The 21,700-nt window shown below is 38.4% G+C and overlaps 1 protein-coding gene across 11 annotated transcripts in view; it reads left to right on the top strand.

Annotated features, from left to right (window-relative positions):
- MTMR3 (myotubularin related protein 3) overlaps positions 1 to 21,700 on the top strand; it is a 149,680-nt gene that overhangs the window by 66,797 nt on the left and 61,183 nt on the right. For 10 of the 11 annotated variants that reach the window (XM_040463976.1, XM_040463965.1, XM_040463974.1 and 7 more), the window contains exons 2-3: positions 10,729 to 10,763; positions 21,232 to 21,284. The gene's annotated coding sequence lies outside the window, so the exon portion shown is untranslated. The remainder of the gene's footprint in view (positions 1 to 10,728; positions 10,764 to 21,231; positions 21,285 to 21,700) is intronic. The other variant, XM_040463967.1, reaches the window with a different exon arrangement.

Here is a 21,700-nt window from a genome sequence, read left to right as displayed (position 1 = left end):
GCTTATTTTCTTCATTTTTCCATTGGATTATTTGTCTGTTTTTATTTTAAAAAAATTTTAAGTTTATTTATTTTTGAGAGAGCATGTGCTTTGGGGGGCAGAGAGAGAGGGAGAGAGAATCCCAACCAGGCTCTGCACTGTCAGCACAGAGCCTGATGTGGGGCTTGAACTCGCAAACCATGAGATTGTGACCTGAGTTGAAACCAAGAGTGGTTAACCAAGTGGTTAACCAAGAGTGGTAAACCAAGAGCCGCTTAACCGGCTGAGCCACCCAGGCACCTCACATTACTTGTCCTTTTTTAAAAATACTAATTTGTAGTTCTTTATGTGTTCTGGATACTTTGGCAGTTAAATTTGGCAAATATTTTTGTCCATCTGTTTGGCTTTGTTTTCAGTGTCTTTGTGGTCTTTTAATAGAAATTTTTGATTAGTCAAACTTTAGTTCTCCCCCTCCTCCCCTTTATGGTTACTTTTTGTGTCTTACTTTAGAAATCTTCTTTACTCAGAGGTCATGAAAATATTTTCTTCTCAAACATTTTTGTAAAATGTTAATTTAGTTTGAGAGAGATGGTGATGGGGTAGGACTCAGAGGGAGAGAGAGAGAATCCCAAGCAGATTCCACGCTCAGCCTAGAGCCTCACCTGTCAGTCTCAGGACAGTGAGATCACAACCTGAGCCAATGATCAAGAGTTGGCTGCTTAACCAACTGAGCCAGCCAGTGCCCTCAAACATTTTTTTTTAAAGATTTGTATTTTTGCCTTTCACTGTTAGTAACCCACTAGATTTTGTCTATAATGTATGAAATAGTGACCAATTTCATTTTCTTTCCATGTGGTTATCAGCTGACCCAAATACTTTATTGAAAGACCCGTCCTTTCCCTTTCCCTACTGTTCTGTTACTTTTTTTCTTTTTTGCATAAATCAGGTGTTTATTTACATGTGCATATGTTTCTTGGCTCCCTATTCTGTTCATTGGTCTTTCCTTGTGCCAGTATCACCCCATCTTTAGCTAATATGGTTTAATCTCGATACCTGTTATACTAAATCTTTCCACTTTGATTTCTCCCCTTTTTTTCAAGAGCATTTTGGGTATTCCTGGACCTTTTATGTTTTTAGAATCCTTTCATCATCTTCTCCAAAAACAAAACACACCCTGCTGATATTTTGATTGGGATTGTATTGCTTCTTGCTCTTTTTTAAAAAATGTTGATTTCTGAGAGAGAAAGAGTGCAAGCAGGGGAGGGGCAGAGAGAGAGACAGACACAGAATGCTTAGCAGGTTCCAGGCTCGAGCTGTCAGCACAGAGCCTGATGTGGGGCTCGAACTCACAAACATGGAGATCATGACTGAGCCACCCAGGTGCCCCTCACTTTTTTTTTTTTTTTTTTTTAAGTAATCTCTGCCCAACATGGCTCCCAAACGTACAACCTGGAGATCAAGAGTCAGCATGTTCTACTGAGCCAGCCAGGCACTTTCCTCCTCTTTATTTCTAATAATGCCTTAAAGTCTACTTTTTCTTGTATCAGTATACCCAAACCAGTTTTTTCTTTAATATTTACATGATATTTGTTCATTGTGTGTTTTTCAAATTTTCTGTTTCCTTAAATTTTCAGTTTAAAATTTGGAGGGTGATGGGATGTACAGCTCAGTCTCTCTTCAGTTTTAGCAAATAACCTATAACCCAAGGTCAGGAACTGACCCAAGTATTGGACTCATCTCTCTGAATTTCAGTCATCTTTCATATCTTAGTGAGTTTGATTTTGATAATAGCTCACTGTGTTTTTATGTCTTTGCTTTTTTTTTTTTTAAATTTTTTTTTCCAACGTTTTATTATTTTTGGGACAGAGAGAGACAGAGCATGAACGGGGGAGGGGCAGAGAGAGAGGGAGACACAGAATCGGAAACAGGCTCCAGGCTCTGAGCCATCAGCCCAGAGCCCGACGCGGGGCTCGAACTCACGGACCGCGAGATGGTGACCTGGCTGAAGTCGGACGCTTAACCGACTGCCCCACCCAGGCGCCCCTATGTCTTTGCTTTTAAGAGAATTTTATTATACTTATTTTTTAATTTTTTTGGTGCCAAAACCTGGGAATGAACCAGTTATAAAAGAATTTTAAATATTTCATCTAGGTTTTATTTATGTATTTTTTTGATGTTTATTTTTGAGAGAGAGAGCGAGTGAGAGTGTGCTGGGGAGGGGCAGAGAGAGAGGGAGATATGGAATCTGAAGCAGGATCCAGGTTCTGAGCTGTCAGCAGAGAGCCTGATGCTGGGCTCAAGTCTACTAACCTCAAGATCATGACCTGAGCTGAAGTCAGATGCCCAACTGACTGAGCCACCCAGGCACCCCTCATCCAACTTTTTGAGTTTGTCTTCAGCAGGTTGGTAATTTGAATTACTTGGTGTTGCTGGAAGTGTTTTAACCTTTATTTGGGTTTTTTGCTTAGGATTTTGTGATAAGGTTTTCTGTGTTTGGATTCCTTCCAGCTTAGGAGCTGGACTTTGATTACATAAGTAGACTTGGAGGGAGTTGCCTTGGGCCATAAATAGACTGGAGTCAGGGTCAAAATGTGAATTGATATATTAGAGGCTAAGGTATAAATTTTAGATAATACTGTGAAATTTGTTAATTATATGCATTTTTATGACTTGACTTCATCCAGGGATGAAAGCTGCTTTAACTTAATATTAGCCCCATTAATTTTGTAGTGAACTGGAGGAAGGCCTGTTAGCTTCTGTACTGGGCATGGAGCCTACTTTAAAAAAAAATTAGAAAGTTCAATAACTGATTTGAATGCATGGGAAAGATTAAAACCAGAGATGTATTAAATAAACTAGGAGCTAACATTTTACATTAGGAGGGAGACATAATTAACCTAAATTTGTGCGTGTGCACGGTGGTACAAATAAAGCTCACTCGATTCTTCATTTAATACATACTATTCCTGGTAGTGTTGTTTTCTTCTATCTCCTGCTTTCATTTCTCTATATCAGATGCCAGTGAACTGTTGCAAACCTCAGTTGCTTTACATTAACATATATTCAGATTGTTGAATTCCATATTTGCCTTTCTGTTTTTTTCCTAACATTTCTGTTTATTTCTTTCCTCTTCATCTTTAGGCCTCCAGGAATTTATACAACTCAGTAGACTGCATAGTATAGATTCTTGGGGGGGGGGGGAGGGGGCGGTTTACTTGAGTTGCAGGTTAATGACAGTTTTCACAGGTTTATGTTTAAGCTTTTAAAACTTCAGACTCTCTTGTTTTACTCTAGAAATTTTGGGCAATCTCATTAGATCAGAGTTGCACTGGGGTAAGAGGCACTTTAAATATTAAAGGTATTTAAGTATACTGAATGGATTAGTATTAAACAGTGCTACAAGAAAATAAACATTTGTCTAGGGAAAATAGTCAAAAGGGAAGTAACCTGGGAAAAATTTGCATTTTATAGACTAGGGCTAAATACATGTGTATGTTCATACATATATAAGATTAAAAAAAACAAATCCAAGAGTGCCTCATGGGCTCAGTCTGTGCAGAGTGTGCAACTCTTGATCTTGGGGTTCTGAGAGCCCCACATTGGGTGTAGAGATTACTTAAATATTTAAAAAAAACCCCACAAATCCAACTTCTTAAAAAAATTTATTTATTTTGAGAGAGAGGGCACATGAGCAGGGAGAGGCAGAGAGGGAGAGAGAATCCTAAGCAGACTCCTTGGTGTCAGCACAAACCTACAGACCATGAGATCATGACCTGAGCTGAAACCAAGAGCCAGACGATTAACTAACTGAGGCACCCAGGTGCCCCCAACTTTTTAATCTCCATACTCCATGTGGGTCTCAAACTCACAACCCCGAGAACAACAGTCACATGCTCCACTGACTGAACCATCCAAGCATCCCCAAATCCAACTTTTTATATGGACACAGAACATGAACAGGACAGGATGAAAATGAATATGGATACTCTTGGGGAAGTAAGATGGTTGATTGTTTCTTTAGATGATAGTAAAGTGACACTCATTGAGGAGCAAGTTCATTAATATTTTTAGGTGATGTGACCAAGGCAGAATACTCGATTAGCAATAATAAAACTGTTGATTGCTAGCCAGCTGATTACTTTTCTTTCTGATAAAACTTTATTCATGGTAATTCTGTGTAAATATTATAGAACATAAAATTTACCTGTAGTTGCCATTTTCAGTTGGTATATTTCTTGTGTGTACCAAAATTGGTTGGTATATATATTTTGTAAATGTTTACTTTTATCTCTGAATGAAATATTTTTTTTAACAGTTATGATGAACTATTAATTGTGTCCATTGCTGAAATCATCACTGTCTTTGATTTATAATAAAAGCAGATTTCTCCAGAAATCAAAGTTAATAGAAGGTCCATGTTTATTTCTGGAAACGAATTAACTATTATTTAAGAAAATACTTGATGCCTTGTAATATTTATACAGTAGAATATTTTACTTCTTAGGGTGCCTGGGTGTCTCAGTCAGTTGAGCGACCGACTCTTGATTTTGTCTCAGGTCATGATCCCAGGGTTGTGGGATTGAGCCCTGCAGCTGGCTCTGCACTGAGCATGGAGCCTGCTTAAGATTCTCTCTCCCTCTGCCCCTCTCCCCTGCTTGTACTCTCTTATTCTGTAAAATTAAAAAAAAAAAAAGTGTATATATATTTTTTGTTTGAAGCTGTAATTTTTGAGTATACAGTAATTTTTAGTTTTAGAAATTGTCTAATTTGTAATGTTAAAAAAAATATGGTATAATTTGTATTACCATGCTGTGAAAGTTTTAAAGCTTATTTATTTTTGAGGGGGAGGGAGAGTGTGCATGTATGAGCTTGTGTGAGTGGGGGAGGGGTAGAGAGAGAGGGAGATAGAATCCCAAGCAGACTCCACACTGTCAGCGGGAGTGGGGGTTGGGGGGGTGCAGGGAAGCCCAACGCTGGGCTCAAGCTCACAAACCCTGAGATCATGACCTGAACCGAAATTAAGAGTCAGATGCTTAACTGACTGAGCCACCTAGGTGTCTCAACCATGCTGTGAAAGTTTAACTTAAATGAGTTTTTGTCAAGAAGAAATCTGTAAAACTTTAAAAACTAAATTTTATCTAAGCATACTGTATCTAATGGTACCTTGTGTTCAATTAATATAGGAAATAGTAAATGGGATGATTTGTATTTGAGTTACAGTCATGCCCTAATTCTGCCTCTTTGGTTGTTTAAAAAACCTGGTATACATTATTTAATTATGAGTTTATTAAGGAAATCAAGGTGAATGTGTGAATCATGTGATTTTGTTATTCAGGATTCTTGGTTGTTAGTGACAAACTGAATTAGAGCTTGAATAAATAAACAAGAGAAGGTGTGGTTTTAATTGAACTGTGACAACCACATGGGGACTTGGAATTGAGGGTACAGTGTCTCAGTTATTCTAGCTTTACATCTCTCTGGTAATTGGTGTGATTCTCTCAGGCTCATGACTCTACAATCCAAAGTCTCTCCTTCCTCTTAGTGTCTCAGTAATATTTTCCACTGTGCCCCTCCACCAAAAGAAATAGTAATAGCTCCGTTTATTAAGTAGAGCCAAACAACTGAAGTGTTTATTTCCTAACAATTTAGCTACTTGAAAAATTGATAAGTATAATTTGAAAGAAAACATTTTTTTTTTTAATGTTTTACTTATTTTTGAGACAGAGACAGAGCATGAACGGGGGAGGGTCAGAGAGAGAGGGAGACACAGAATCTGAAGCAGGCTCCACGCTCTGAGCTGTCAGCACAGAGCCCGACGCGGGGCTCGAACTCACAGACCGTGAGATCATGACCTGAGGCGAAGTCGGACGCTTAACCGACTGAGCCACCCAGGCGCCCCAAAAGAAAACATTTTAATATGTGTGCCTGTTAGGTACCAAACAAATTCTCAAACCTTGTAATCAGATATTCCACCTGTTTCCTGTTGGACATTGGTTTTTACAGGATACTTTTTGTCATAGCGACTTGCTAAAACCCCTGTGTCTTACATATCACTGAAAAGGATGTTTTTTAAGCTAATGTTGAACTTATGAATGACCTCAGATAGTTGTTTGTGTGGTCCACGTAGGTCAGTTTTTGCTGTGTTTCCCTCAAAAACTTAACCAGTCCCTGTAGTGCCCCTATGAATTTACTGTGGTACCCCCAAGATGCCTCAGCACACAGCTTGGGAGCCATGATTTTAGAAGAAGAGAAGGATTTTTTTTAAAAAAATATTTTTTTGAGAGAGAGAGGGAGGGGGAGGGAGGGAGGAGTGGAGAGAGAGAGAGAGAGCATGAACAGAGCATGAGTGGGGCAGGGGCAGAGGGAGACACAGAATCCAAAGCAGGCTCCAGGCTCTGAGCTGTCAGCATAGAGCCTGACACCAGGCTCAAACTCACAAACCTTGAGATCATGATCTGAGCCGAAGTTGGACATTTAAAAAAGTTTATATATGGATTTGAAAGCATGATCTTTGTGCTTTCATAATTATCTGAGTAATCAAGGATCAAAGATGTAAACTTAAGAGCTAAAATTATAAAACTTCTGGAAGAAAACACAGGGGAAACATTTCATGATATTGCATTTGGCAATGATTTCTTGGATATGACATCAAAAGCACAGGCAGCAAAAGAAAAAATAGATGCGTTGAACTGTATTAAAAACTTAACGTATCAGTATGCTTTCAAGAGTGAAAAGGCACCAGAATGGGAGGAGATATTTGCAAATCCTATATCTGATAAAGGATTACTATCCAGAATATATTAAAAAACACAACACCCAAAAACAACCCAACTAAAAAAACAGAGACTTGAATAGACATTTCTTCACAAAGAAGTTATGTAAATAGCTAGTAAACACATGAAAAGATGCCCAACATTGCTAGTCATTAGGGAAATGCAAATCAAAACCATAAGATGCTACTTCGCACCAATTAGGATGGCTATTATCAAAAAAGTGGAAAAGGGTTGTCAAGGATATGGTGCATTGCTGGTGGGAATATAAAATGGTGCAGCTGCTGAGGGAAAACTGTGGTGGCTCCTCAGAAAATTAAACAGAATTACCATATGATCTAGCAAGTACACTCTTAGGTATCTACCCAAAATAAGTGAAACCAGGGACTAATGTATTTGTACACTAATGTTCATAGTAGCACCATTCACAGTAGCCAAAAGGTAGAAACAGTCTAAATGTCCATCAGTGGATGGATGTGTAAACAAAATGTGTGGTGTATGTACATGCAGTGGAGTATTATCCAGCCTTAAAAATGAAGTTTGGGATGATGAAAAAGTTACAGAAATGGATAGTGATGGTGATTGCACTGTACTAAAAAGGTTATTCAGTTGTACACTTAAAATGGTTAACATTGTAAATATATCTATTTTACTACAGTAAAAACAAAAAAAAAAAACCTGAAAAAACACTTTAAACATGTGCAGTTTGTTTTACTTCAGTAATGCCTTAATAAAGTTAAAAAGAATTTTGAGGTATTTGACCCCAAAAATAATTTTATTTAAAGATGACGGAATAACAAATTGACAAAAGTCAGTTTGTCCCACAAAGTGATATCTTACTATGGTGCTAAGTCTGTGGAACAGACACAGCAGTGGATGGATTTTAACTTTATAAAAGCTTCTGTCTCTGGTGGCATCTTCATCCATAAGAGATGAAAATCTGTCTTATTGATAAATGGTGCAAAGATTAGAGGTTTCATATTCATTGTTACTGGTGGGTTGCTGTCAGATGAAAGAGAGAGAGACAACAAATGGTAGGATTGTGCTCAACTATATAATGTTCTCAAGAGTGTTACAGTTGGGTGCCTGGGTGGCTCAGTCAGTTAAGTGTCTGACTTTGACTCAGGTCAAGACCTCGTGGTTTGTGGATTTGAGCCCTGCGTTGGGGTCTGTGCTGACAGCTCAGAGCCTAGAGCCTGGAGCCTGCTTCATATTCTGTCTCCTCCTCTCTGCCCCTCTCCCGTTTGTGTTCTTTCTCTCAAAAATAAACAACAAAAAAAATTTAATACAGTTGATGGAATGGGGAAGTATGCTCATTAACTTCACGGATGACTCAGCCCCTTGGAGGGTAGAATTCGAGTTCGGGACTGGCTTGACAAGTGAGAAGAGGTTGTAAAGAATAAAGATATTTAGGAACAATATTAAAAATATTTAGGAACAAGTGTCAAGTAGCATACTTCAAGTGGATAATAAAACACTGATGAAAATCTTTAGTTTTGTGGGAGAATGAAACTTAATAAAGCCTATGCTGCTCTATAAAAAATATAGTAGCATATGTAGTATATAAGAAACATATTCTCAGTATATAAGGGCTCCTTACTTGGATTCACTTTATGAGGAGTATAGTTAGCATCAAATTATATTAGCAGACTTATTGAATGGAGAAGGCTGTTTGGCCAGATGTTTATAATGTGAACTGTGGAGCTAGAATGCTTGGGTTTGAATTCTGGCTTCTCAACTGCTATAATCTTGAGAAAGTTACTTCTCTGTATCTGTTTTTTCAGCTGTTTTTTCAACTATAATGGTCACTATGTATAGAATTATTATGGGGTTAATTGAGATAATATAATTTTTTTTTTTTTTTAAAGCATGCAAGAAAGAGAAAGCGGGGCGGGGGGGGGGGGGAGAGAAAGAGAAAAAATCTCAAGCAGTCTCCACATCTAGCACAGATTCCCTGACTCAGGGCTCAGTCTCACGACCGTGAGATCATGACCTGAGCCGAAATCAAGAGTCGGATGCTTAACCGGCTGAGCCATCCAGGTGCCCCAATACATACAATACTTTTAAAACAGTGCCTGGCATATAGAGAAGTGCTTAATAAAATTGGCTGTTTAAAACATCCCTAACAACTGGTCACAGTTAGCCCATTAATATGAGGTTCTACTGATAGTGTTTTCTCTCCCTGTTCTTGCTGTCACTGTCAAAAAAAAAAAAAAAAGTTATTAAAAAAATGGCCTTGTTTTTTCTAACTAGCATGCCAAATCCTACCATTGCTTTTTGGTGCTGTAGGGTTAGCTGTTCATGTGGATGCTGTACCATTCAGGTTCTTTGCTAGTTATCAGAAAGTGTTAAATATATACGACTGAAAAATCCTCTTGGCTTCATGTTGGAAGAAACTACTTTGCAGTCTCACCAATTTGTGAACCTGTTTGCTCTTCCTTTGTCAATTCAGGAAAAGTTGAGGAAAGGACAGAGAAGGAATCCAGTTTTTTCGGGTAGAAGCAAAATTATTACACAAAGAATGAAATGTAAAAAGGATTTTTTAGGAATGACTTGATCATAAGAATGGCTTTTATATGATGGCCTCAAAGAGGTCAAAGAAGATTAAAACCACTTCCCTCTTGCTGTCACTTCTTTATTATGTATCCTTGTTTTAAAGCAGTGTTACTTTTACAAAACCACCCTGATTTTATTTATTTTTAATGTTTATTTTTGAGAGAAAGGGAGGGAGGCACAGAATCCAGAGCAGGCTCCAGGCTCAGAGCTGTCAGCACAGAGCCCAATGCGGGGTTCGAACCCACAAACTGAGATCATGACCTGAGCTGAAGTCGTATGCTAAACCAACTTAGCCGCCCAGGCGCCCCTTAGTTATTTTTTTTTTTTTTTAAGTAAATACATTGTGTGTTTTGAGAGAGTGATAAAGAGAAGGAGAAAGGGAAGGGAGAGCGGTTTGGAGGAGTGAGAGAGGTAGAATTTGATAAAAGAGAATCATTGTGGGTGGCTCAGTCGGTTGAGCCTCTGACTTCGGCTCAGGTCATGATCTCACAGTCTGTTAGTTTGAGCCCCACATCGGGCTCTGTGCTGATGGCTCAGAGCCTGGAGTCTGCTTCCTATTCTGTGTCTCCCTCTCTCTCTGCCCCTTCCCTGCTCATGCTCTGTCTCTCTCTGTCTCAAAAATAAATAAAAAACATTAAGAAAAAAAAAATTAAAAAAAAAAAAGAATCAGTGTTAAATCATGTGTACCTGCAAAGATACAGTAAAAGTTTAGTGACCTAAAATACTAGAAAAGCTCTGACGATCTGGTTGGTAGAGAAAAGGCCAGTCTGGGTATAGGAAACAACATAAACAATGGCAAGGAATTTGGAATGAACATAGAATGTCCTAGAGGGGAAGAGTAAGATCCTCATTTGGGGGAGACTTGGTTGTTCGAGAGGGAAGGGCCTTGTTTTGGGGAGACTTTGTTCTTGAGGGATGCCCTAGATCTTGACAGATACAATTATGGTACCTTGAGAGTTCATTGATAATTGTGTTGAGAATAGTGGTTAATGTTGTTTGGCTCACTCAGTTAAGTGATTTGTTCTTAAGTCTCAAAATGCCTATAGCTAAGCTTTTTGCTGCAGCAAAATTGCATACTACTTTTTTATTTTGGACTTTGAAAGGTTATAATCAATACTGGAAACTTAACAGATCTTTCAGTTGCAAGGGCTTATTCTACATGAAGGCAGGCAGGTAGAACTGTTGCATTTATGGTAAGAACTGGAATACAGATGTTTTAAATGGACATGAGTGTGCTTGAAACATTTAGTGGGTAGGTAAATAGAAGACCATGGTTAATTTTTTGTGTTTACCTAAATTGCATGTTTTTTTTAAAATTAAAAATGTAGTTATTGAGCGTGTTTTTCCTGTCAGAATTAGTATTCACTTGTTTGAAGATACTAGCTCAGTAACTCTCTTTTCTGATGTTATTTCCATTTTACAGATGAGAAACTTCGTGAACTTCCCAAACTGATACAAGTAAGTTTGGAGCCAAAATTAACATCCTGAACTGTCTGATTCCAGAACCTGTGATCATACCTAATCGTATGTAGTGGCACTATATTGTAGTGCCTCTCATTGAAACATAGTGTAAGGCCCTTGGGTTCTGAGTAGGAAAACGACCTTGCATAGGAAATCATAATCTGTATAGAACACATAGAAATTTAAGTAATTAGGGGCACCTGGGTGGCTTAGTCGGTTGTAAGTAATTAGAGGCACCTGGGTGGCTTAGACTCTCAGGTCATGATCTCACAGTTCATGAGTTCGTCTCCGTGTGGGGCTCTGTGCTGGCAGCTCAGAGCTTGGAGCCTGCTTCGAATTCTGTGTCTCCTCCTCTCTCTCTGCCCCTCCCCCACTCACACTCTGCTTGTCTCTCTCTCAAAAATAAACAGGCATTGAGGGGAAAAAAAGAGGAATTGACCAGAAACAGTTGTGTTGTCAGTTGAATCCTAACTGGTAATTTTCTTAGGTAATTAAGGTCTAATTTTTAAATGAACAAATGTTTAAAAATCAGTTAGCTAAACCAAATGGTGGTGATACTGGTGGCATGGAATGGAAAGATGGAAATCGAGCGTTTCAGGGAAAGTAATGGGAATTGGTGTTAGGTTTTGTTATTGGAAATAGATTAAAATGTTTTCTAGCCTTGAAAACCTAGGCCTACCAAGATTTCCAGTGGAGTATGAAGAAAGAAGGAGTGGTGGAGGGAGGAGGAGGAGGAGGCCAGTGATGGATTTTGTTTAGGATATGTAGACTTGGAGGTGCTATGGTGATAGTCCAGAGGAGACCCTGTATTTTGTGGTACTGTGCTAGTAGTAATAGCAATCAAGTAAAAGCAATCAAGAGATGCCAGAGCTCTCTGGTGGTAGCATAAACCTTAAAGAGAGGCTTATCATTTGTGTGGGGGAAGGACTAGATACTGTTGAATGTGGCCCTGGTCAGGTCTGCTTATGAATGGTTTCAGACTTTTAATGAATTGAAAAGATAAGTGCAGAATATTTTTTTCAGTGCTCATTAGCATAAATAGTTTTTTTTTTTTTTTTAAAGATATTTGTGTTCCATTTAAGTCTTCTCAAATCTCGCCAGTGGTCTGTATACCACAGCATGGAAATACTGGTAATTGAAAATATAACCATATGCTATAGGATGTAGGATTTAGGTTAAAGACTGAAGATATAAATCAGTAGAAAAGAAAAAGGGTAAGCTCTTTCTAAAGTCTTATATATCTTTGCATTTTAGCATATTTAAATGTCCTGATTGAAAACAGTAGTACACAGATGTGGTGTTCAAGTCATAGGCCTGCTGTTTTACCAGAGAGCTGGATAAAACGCATTTGTCCTTCTGCCCCTTACAGACATTAGTTCCTCTGACAAACTGTTTTCAGGTTGAAACATGCAAGAAACTTATGAGTGGTGCTGATTGACATTAGATATGTTTACACGCTTATTGGAAACTTGAGAATTTGAATTGCGTGGATTATTATTTTCATGTTGAATTGAATAGTATAAGTTTGTGATGTATAAACAATATGCTTGGAATATTCCATAATTTATGCAGAACAGGTTTATTTTTATTTTTTGAGAGAGAGAAAGCATAAGAGAGCTAAGGGGAGGGAGGGAGGGGGAGAGAGAGAAATTGAGGCTAGAGCTCACAAACTGGGAGATCATGACCTGAACTGAAGTCAGATGCTTAACCAACTGAGCCACCTAGGAGCCCCAGAATTGGTTTAGATTAGGCTATTTGAGAAGTTTTTCATCTTGTTTTAAAGGATATTTTACCAATATTTTAATATGTTTGGTATGAATAGAAGTAATCTAAGCGAATATACTTTTTTTTTAATCCCCATTTCCCCTTTTCCCCTTACTGGGTTAAGCAAAATGATAGCTTAAGAATTTTTAAAATTCAGAGTTTGGTTTTTTATCTTCAGTATGAACCCATGACTTGAGTTTTAGGAGTTGTTATTTTAGTGTAGTTATTTCAAAACAAAAAAGGAGAAATCTCTTTTGCTTAATAGCTAATTTCTTATTAACCCTGATTTAACGTGGTACTTTTGCCCTCCTTTCCTGTAGAGCATGTTGATGAATTCTACTTTTTGACTTCAGCTGAAAAGGTTTTTTTTTTTTTTTTTTTCTCCCCTTGTATCTGTTTGGATGACAGTCACATGTTTCTCTCTGTTTACATAAGATAAATGTTAGTAGTTTAAAAGGGTAGTCTTTTCCTGGGTTTCTGTTGAATTGTATGATATTAAAAGGATGGTCTTAAGAAGATGGTGTTCTGGTCAAGACAATTTCTGGTCTTTTGGCTATTTAATAATTGAGAACTGCTTCGAAAGAGTAGGTATTTGAACATGCTGTTTTAAACAGAGCCTGTGTTGTAGTGTGTGGTTATTGGAAGTTATTTGGGTTTTTATTGGCTTGCTTTCAAAAATATGAGTAGCCCCCTACCTAATTGCCAGAATATACATTTTAAGTAGGCCAGTAGAAGAGTGGATTCTTTTCATTGCACATAGCCTATATTACTTGAATTTTGTCTCTCTTTTCTTGAATGTACCTATTGGCTAGCTGGAATTGGGCAGTTTTTAATTATGAATACAGCAGTTAAAAATTCAGATCTGTTTCTTCATTATTAAGTTGTATGCTTAAAAGATGGACGTGCATTTTCATTCAGCTTTCTGGTACTTGTCCATTTTGATGCCCATTACCCTGTATAAAACTGAGTGGACAAAACCAGAACTTTGGACAGTCTGTTTACAGACTGGGAGAGGAACATTAACATTCCTAAATATAATATTAATATACTAATAAACAATATGCAGATTGAGATATTGATAGCTATTTTTTTGAAGAGTTTATTTACATTTTTCCTAGAATTGGTGTTAAACATCTCAAGTACCTGGGCAAAACAGGATAATCATGCTCATTTATACATGGGCATACTGTTGAGTTCCCATGGTAAACTGACCTTCATATTAAATTTTGTTTTTCAAGAAAAGAAACCTCTTATGCAGCTGTGAGGTGGGGGTAGCTTTGGTATAAAATGGGTGGGAGTTTGGAGAGTCTGTTTTTGTTTGTTGAGGGCAGGGTCCAGAGCAAAGCATATTAAGCAGTATAAATCTGCAGGTTTCAAAATGATGGGATGTGTTGAATTTTGCTTAGTTTTTTAGTTGCCTGTTTTTTTTTTTTTTTCCTTTTTTGTATTTTTGGTTTTTGTTACCTATCTCATTTGATTAGTTTTCTTTTTCTATTGAGTACATAAGAAATAGCTCATAATTTAAATATTTAAAAACTTTTTGAGTAGTGCCTGGGGACTCAGTCGGTTGAGCGTCCAACTTCGGCTCAGGTCATGATCTCACAGTTTGTGGGTTTGAGTCCCACATCAGGCTCTGTGCTGACAGCTTAGAGCCTGGACCCTGCTTCACATTCTGTGTCTCCGTCTCTCTCTGCCCCTCCCCGGCTCACACTCTGTCTCTGTCTCTCTCTCTCTCTCAAAAATAAATAAACATTAAAAAACAAAAAAACCTTTTTGAGACCTTATTGTAAAATTGCTTATCTTCATAGAGATTGGTGATTTAGGTGTTTTGTCCTAAAAAAGGTAGTTAAAATTTTATTCTTTGAACAGTAGGAAGCAGGGACAGAGTCTGCAGTCTCATGTTAAGAGATAATCATATAATATGTTAAAGGGGAGAATTATAATTAGGAAAATTTTAAATTTCCATGAGGAGCTATGAATTTCTGGAGTAGGAATGTTTTTCTTTCCCTTTTTATTTAAAAAATGTTTTTTAAATACAGGGTTTGATCCCATGACCTTGGATTATGTATTGAAACAGAGCTTTTTTTTTTTTTTTTTTGGTGTGTTCAACATTGTCTTATGTGTTGCTGGTTCAAGAGACTTATTACCAGTGAAAGACTCTTTGGTATAGAAATGTGATTATAAGATGAAGTTTAAGTTACAGTTTCTGGCAGATTACTGGGTTTTTGTTTTTCAAGAAGGTAGTTTTGTTTTTTTGGTTTTTTTTGGTTTTTTTTTGGTTAGGAAGTGATAATATTTTAGCTGCTTATCTGTGCTCTACAGCTGGCAGAGGAATGCATACTGATGATGAATTTGCATCTGGATCCCTGAAAATGCACAGACGTTACTTAGTGTTTCCAAGTAGAAAAGATAATGTAGAGTCTGTCTCTTTCTCTCTCCCATCTTGTTTAGAGATATCACTGAAAGGAGGTCAGTGACTCAATTTTATATTTACTGTTTCTTCTTATCTTTTCTAAAGCATGGATCTAATTAATAAGTAGGGGAGAAATGTCACACTGACGACATTCAACCATGTGAGAATATTTTAGCTGATACTAGAATAGCAGCTCCTTTAAGGGTGGGAACTTTGATTGGTTCATTGCTGCATTCCCAGTGCCTAGAATAGTGCCTATGATCCCCAAATACTTGTCAAATAAATGAACCTCCACCACAGTGAACTTGTCATGATAGGTGAATGCAGCCATGCTTTTTGAACTCTGTTTCTGTTTTTATTTATAGTTGACTTCAGCAGCAAAGGTTTTAGAAAACCTGAGGTTTGGACTTCTAGGAGTACCAAGCCATAGTAGTTTTACTCAGCTGGTAAATGCTTGGGTTTTGGTTAATGTTGATGATTAAATCATTTCCCCACAATGGGATAATTCCACCCACCATGCCACAGAATCCTAGTTCGGGAAGATCATATCATCCATCAGATACCTGAAAAGTTGTTAGGCATAAACAAGGAAACACAGACTGAAAAGGTTTTTGTCTAAAATAGTGGCAGTTGGAAAGCCACTTAAAATTTAACATCTGAATTATTTTATATTGCCTCCACACTCAAATTTTGCTATGAATCTGTTTTCTTAAAATGCAGTACATGTGCAAGAAAAGGCATTTCTTTCACATACAGTGAAAATAAAAGATTTCTTTGGGGTTCCTGGGTGTTTCTGCTGTTTGATTGTCTGACTTCGGCTCAGATCATGATCTTGTAGTTCATGAATTCAAGCCCTGCATTGGACTGTGCGCTGATAGCTCAGAGCTTGGAGCCTGCTTCAGATTCTGTGTCTCCCTCTCTCTCTCTGTTCCTCCTCTACTTGTGCAAGCACACGTTCTTTCTCTCTCACAAATAAACGTTGAAAAAAAAAAAAAGATTGCTTTAAAATTATTCATTGTTGCCTTTTTGAAGTTTCGAACTCTTGGGGCACGTGAATGGCTCAGTTGGTTAAGCGTTGGACTCTTGGTTTCAGCTCAGGTCATGATCTCACAGTTTGTGGATTTGAGCCCCACATCGGGCTCTGCACTGACAGTGAGGAGCCTGCTTGGGATTCTGTCTGTCCCTCTCTGCTTACACTCTCACTCTCTTAAAATAAATAAATAAACTTAAAAAAAAAAAGTTTTGAACTTTTTTTTTTAATTTTTTTTTTCAACGTTTTATTTATTTTTGGGACAGAGAGAGACAGAGCATGAACGGGGGAGGGGCAGAGAGAGAGGAAGACACAGAATCGGAAACAGGCTCCAGGCTCTGAGCCATCAGCCCAGAGCCTGACGCGGGGCTCGAACTCACGGAGCGCGAGATCGTGACCTGGCTGAAGTCGGACGCTTAACCGACTGCGCCACCCAGGCGCCCCAAAAGTTTTGAACTTTTAATTATCCTGTATTTGAAAGTGAGACAGGACTATGTAAAAAAAAAAAAAAATGCATCGTTCTTTTACAGTTAAAATATATACTAGCCAAAAAAAGTGCTGCTTTAGCCACCTGGGTCACACCCCCCAACATTTTAAGAGGCCTGGCCCTGAGTCTCTTTGTTTTTCCTCATAAATTTGGTTCAATCTGATTAGTTTTTGTAGTTTGAATTCTTTTATTATATATATGGTCCAAATTGATGTGTCTCTTTGCCCTGTTGAACCCTATGTGGTGGTACTTCAAATATTTTCAATATATATTCAGGGTCACCCAAACCTTACTGCTCTTACTCTCTGAGGTATACATGACTGTATCCTGGGATACCTGCTGCTATCATTGAAAGGTAGCTTATGGCACCAGAGAGCTTCTTTCAGACCTCTACACCTCTACATGGCCTTTATCTGGCAAATAGTCCTAAGAGGAAGGGGAAGGGTTTTTTTTGTTTTTGTTTTTTGTTTGTTTTTGTTGGCAGTGTCTCACAGTGACATACTTGCTTCCAACCAAGTAGTTGTTTGATTGTGGTTATTAGGAAGGAGGGTCATTGCTATTATTGAAGCAGACTGTCTGAACCTTTTTGTTGAATCTGCTGTTGTTTGGTCCATCTCTTGGAACTTTACACCTGTGGAAACTTATACAAACACTTCTGTATTGACGGACTTCTCATATGTTTGACAGAATAAATTATCAAGTAATTTAAAACCTGTCAAATGATTTTTATGGTAGATACAGTGATTTCCTTGAAGTAAATTTAGCACTTTGAATCAGTTTATTATTACCCCTAGACTTGACCTGTCTGTTGAATTTAATCCCTCCTGCCCCCTCCCCCCCGCCCCCCACCTGCTGGATATACATCTGCTTGGGAGGCCACCTTTCTTTTGTTTTTATTTTTATTTTTATTTTTATTATTATTTTTTTAAGATTTTTAATTCTTAAGTAATCTTTTTTTTAATGTTTATTTTTGAGAGAGAGCGAAACAGAGACAGGGCACGAGTGGGGGTGGGGAGAGGCAGAGAGAGAGGGAGACACAGAATCTGAAGCAGGCTCCAGGCTCTGAGCTGTTAGCACATAGCCCAACACGGGGCTCAAATCCACAAACTGGGAAATCTTGACCTGAGCCAAAGTTGGATGCTTAAGCGACTGAGCCATCCAGGTGCTCCAGTAATCTCTACCCCATCGTGGGGCTTGAACTCATGATCTTGAGATCGAGTTGCATGCTTTTCTAACTGAACCAGCCAGGCGTCCCACCTTTTGTTTCTTAATGATATTGTCCTTTTTCCATTCACCACAGGCCTTAACATTTCATTTTGCAGTTACTGTTGACAACTTGCTCTGCCTCTTTTTTTCCCCATTTCTTTTTTTTTTAATTTTTTTTTATTAAAAAAAAAATTTTTTTTTTAACGTTTATTTGTTTTTGAGACAGAGACAGAGCATGAATGGGGGAGGGGCAGAGAGAGAGGGAGACACAGAATTGGAAGCAGGCTCCAGGCTCTGAGCCATCAGCCCAGAGTCCGATGCGGGGCTCGAACTCATGGAGCGTGAGATCGTGACCTGAGCTGAAGTCGGACGCTTAACCAACTGAGCCACCCAGGTGCCCCTTTTTTTCCCCCCATTTCTAATCAATTACTAAGCTCAGGCAATTAATGCTTTTACTCACTTTGATATATTCCTATGCATTTTTGCTACAGTTGAGATATTTGGCTGTTAGCAGTTCATATCTGAACTACTAGTCTGGGAATATCCTAAGTCAATTTTCCCTTCCAGACCCTTCTACTTACTGCTTGCTGCTGTTAAATACCACCATTTTCGTGTTACTATTTTCCTGCTGATTTGGTTTCACACCATTGAATTAAATCTGACTCCTTAGCCTGACATTGAAGGACCACAGTTGTGTCCTGCCTTTCTAGTCTTCTCTTCCTGAATACTTTCTTGATGTTCTGACCTATTCTCTGTTTCTCAGAAATGTCCTGATTACTTCCTACTGTGGTATTAATAGCCATGCTCTCTAGAAGTGTCCCTGTCCCTTCTTTCTCTTTAGTTAAGTCGCAATCTGTAAAACCCAGTTGAAATTCTTCATCAGCTCTGAAGCCTCCCTGGGCTGTCCATCCTCTGAACTCTGAACACATGCATGTTATTGGACAGTTAACCTCATAGTACTCTGATAACTTCCTGAGTTACAATGAGCTGTGTCTAATTTTTTGTTTATAATAGTTTTTTTTTTTTTTTTTTTTTACATTTATTTATTTTGAAAGAGTGAGTAAGCACAGGCAGGGGTGGGGGGTGCGCAGAGAGAGAGAGAGGGAGAAAGAGAATTCCAAGCAGGCTCTGTGCCATCAGTGGAGGAGCCAGATGTGGGTCTCAAACTCAAACCTACAGAATATGACCTGAGCCAGAATCCAGAGTTGGATCCTTAACTGACTGAGCCACCCAGGTGCTCCTGTTTGTACTAGTTTTTTTTTTTCAACGTTTTATTTATTTTTGGGACAGAGAGAGACAAAGCATGAACGGGGGAGGGGCAGAGAGAGAGGAAGACACAGAATCGGAAACAGGCTCCAGGCTCTGAGCCATCAGCCCAGAGCCCGACGCGGGGCTCGAACTCACGGACCGCGAGATCGTGACCTGGCTGAAGTCGGACGCCAACCGACTGTGCCACCCAGGCGCCCCTGTTTGTACTAGTTTTAAAGTGGAATAATGTCTCTTCACATACACTATTTCATCTGTTTTTGTTGTTTAAAAAAAATTTTTTTTTAATGTTTATTTACTTTTGAGAGAGAGAGTGTGAGTGGGGGAGGAGCAGAGAAAAGAGGGAGACAAAGAATCTGAAGCAGGCTCCAGGCTCTGAGCTGTCAGCACAGAGCCTGACACGGGGCTCGAACCCATGAACCGTGAGATCATGACCTGAGCTGAAGTCGGACACTTACTGACTGAGCCACCCAGATGCCCCTTGTTGTTGTTTTTAAGGACAAAGAGACCAAGCATCTCTCTCTTTCTCTCTTTTTTGTTAACGCTTATTTTTGAGAGAGAGCATGTGTGTATGAGCAAGCAGGGAAGGGGCAGAGGGAGATGTGCACATGCGAGCAGGAAGGGACAGAGAGGGAAAGAATCCCAGGTAGTCTTCATGCTTATCATGGAGCCCAACGTGGGGCTTGATCCCACAACTTCGAGATAATGACCTGAGCCGATATCAAGAATTGGCTGTTTGACTGAGTGACCTAGGCGCCCCAGTTATCTGTTGTTTTTAACAAATGATTATTTATTATCCTAAAGTAAAAAATCATGGATAATATAATGTACCTACTGATGTAATTTAGAAGGAAAATATTTGTAATAATGTATTTCAGTATTCACGTGCTTAGCAAAAATTATACACTAGCATGGAAAGGTCCTGCAGATTTACAGACCCCCAACTTTTCTTCTGCATTATATCTTTTTAAACAACTTAACAAGATTAAACTTGATACTTAATATGGTTTGTGTCTCAAGTTGCAAATTATGAATAGCTTTGTTTCTGATATAGTGTGTGGTTAATATGGCTTCTAAGTTACAAAATTTATAAATTATGTAAAACAATTTTTAATGTTTATTTTTGAGAGAGAACAAGCGGGGAAGGGGCAGAGAGAGAGGGGAGACACAGAATCTGAAGCAGGTTCCAGGTTCTGAGTTGTCAGCGCAGAGCCCCATGTGGGGCTCAAACCCGTGAACTGCGAGATCATGACTTGAGCCAAAGTCAGATGCTTAGCCAACTTAAGCTACCCCGGTGCCCTTAAGTTACAAAATTTAAATTAAAAGTTATTGGGAGACAAAAATTTTACTTGTAAAATGGTTAAAACACTTTATTATTGCATATTTAGCTTCCTTTTTATGGTTCTTATCAGTTAAAAGTTTTCTGGAAGTTATGGATATAATGTGCTATGTTGACTGACTCCTTAATTTTAGGATTTTAATATTTTATACAGTTTTGTTTATTTATATGATTTCATGTTGTGTAACAGCCAAAAGGTTGAGTTGTCTGCAAATACTGAGAAATCATTGCAAGGGAATCAGGTCGATTAAGTCTTTTATCTCTGTAAAGGTCAGGTTTGCCTAGTTGTGATAAAAATTCTTCGTGCCTAGACCATACCACCCCCCGCCACTTCTGTCCCAATTTTTTTCAGACACATAAAAGATCCTTTGGTAGAAGCCAGTTGTGTGTACAAAACACCTTAAATTACCAAGTCCAAGCCTAGATCTCCTGTGAGATGAGTTAAGCATCTGACTTCGGCTCAGGTTATGATCTCACGGTTTGTGAGTTTGAGCCCCACATCGGGCTCAGTGCTGCCAGCTCAGAGCCTGGAGCCTGCTTCACATTCTGTGTCTCCCTCTCTCTCTGCCCCTTCCCTGCTCATGCTTTGTCTCTATATCAAAAATAGACATTAAAAAAAGAAATAAAGTATTGGTTCATGTAGTAGCAAAAGTTTAGCTGAGAAGCCATCAGAAATGATAATTGATTGAGGAGAAACTCTTAAATAGGAGTATCTGTAGGTTCCTAGAAAGTTCTGTCTGTACAGTTCTGTAGTTTCTAAAGGCATGATGAGGCCTGACTGGGCTTATTTTGGGCAATTAAACATTCTAAAATCTGTTGTTGACTAAATCAACATTATAACAATTAAAAAAATGTATTAATATGGCATTCCAACTTGTAGAGAAAAGTCTTATGGGGAGATTTAAGTGGCTTAACTTGATTGGAAGGCTATTTGTAAAATTACTGGTTTTTCTTTTGCAGATCGTCTTGTGAAACCTTCTAATAGAGAAAGTTCTTGGGACAAACTTCACTTGGTAAGTTTATTGTATTGTTCCCCCCCCCCCTTTTTTTCTGTTTTGAAGCAGCAAAGACTAATTTAAAGATTAATTTGTGTGTGTGGGGGTGCCCTGTCTGTCCATGTACATAATTATTTAGATGAGCTCTTATATGTTCACTTTAATGTTAAATCTCTAAATATGATTTTTTCACTAGAGTTCAAGGCAGATTATTTTTTCCATATATAATGTGCTGTAATACAGTATACTATACTTGGAAACTTGTATTTAAATTGAGATTAAATGAGTTGTAGCCCTACTAATGTTGTTTAGAATAGACAGTTCTTTTTTTTTTTCCAATATATGAAGTTTATTGTCAAATTGGTTTCCATACAACACCCAGTGCTTATCCCAAAAGGTGCCCTCCTCAATACCCATTGCCCACCCTCCCCTTC

Source organism: Herpailurus yagouaroundi, unplaced genomic scaffold, assembly GCF_014898765.1.
Source record: "Herpailurus yagouaroundi ecotype Mexico unplaced genomic scaffold, PumYag 428, whole genome shotgun sequence".
In the NCBI taxonomy this organism is placed as follows: Eukaryota; Metazoa; Chordata; class Mammalia; order Carnivora; family Felidae; genus Herpailurus; species Herpailurus yagouaroundi.
The sequence above is the reverse complement of the archived record's forward strand: the minus strand, read 5'-3'. Positions and strand labels throughout refer to the sequence as shown.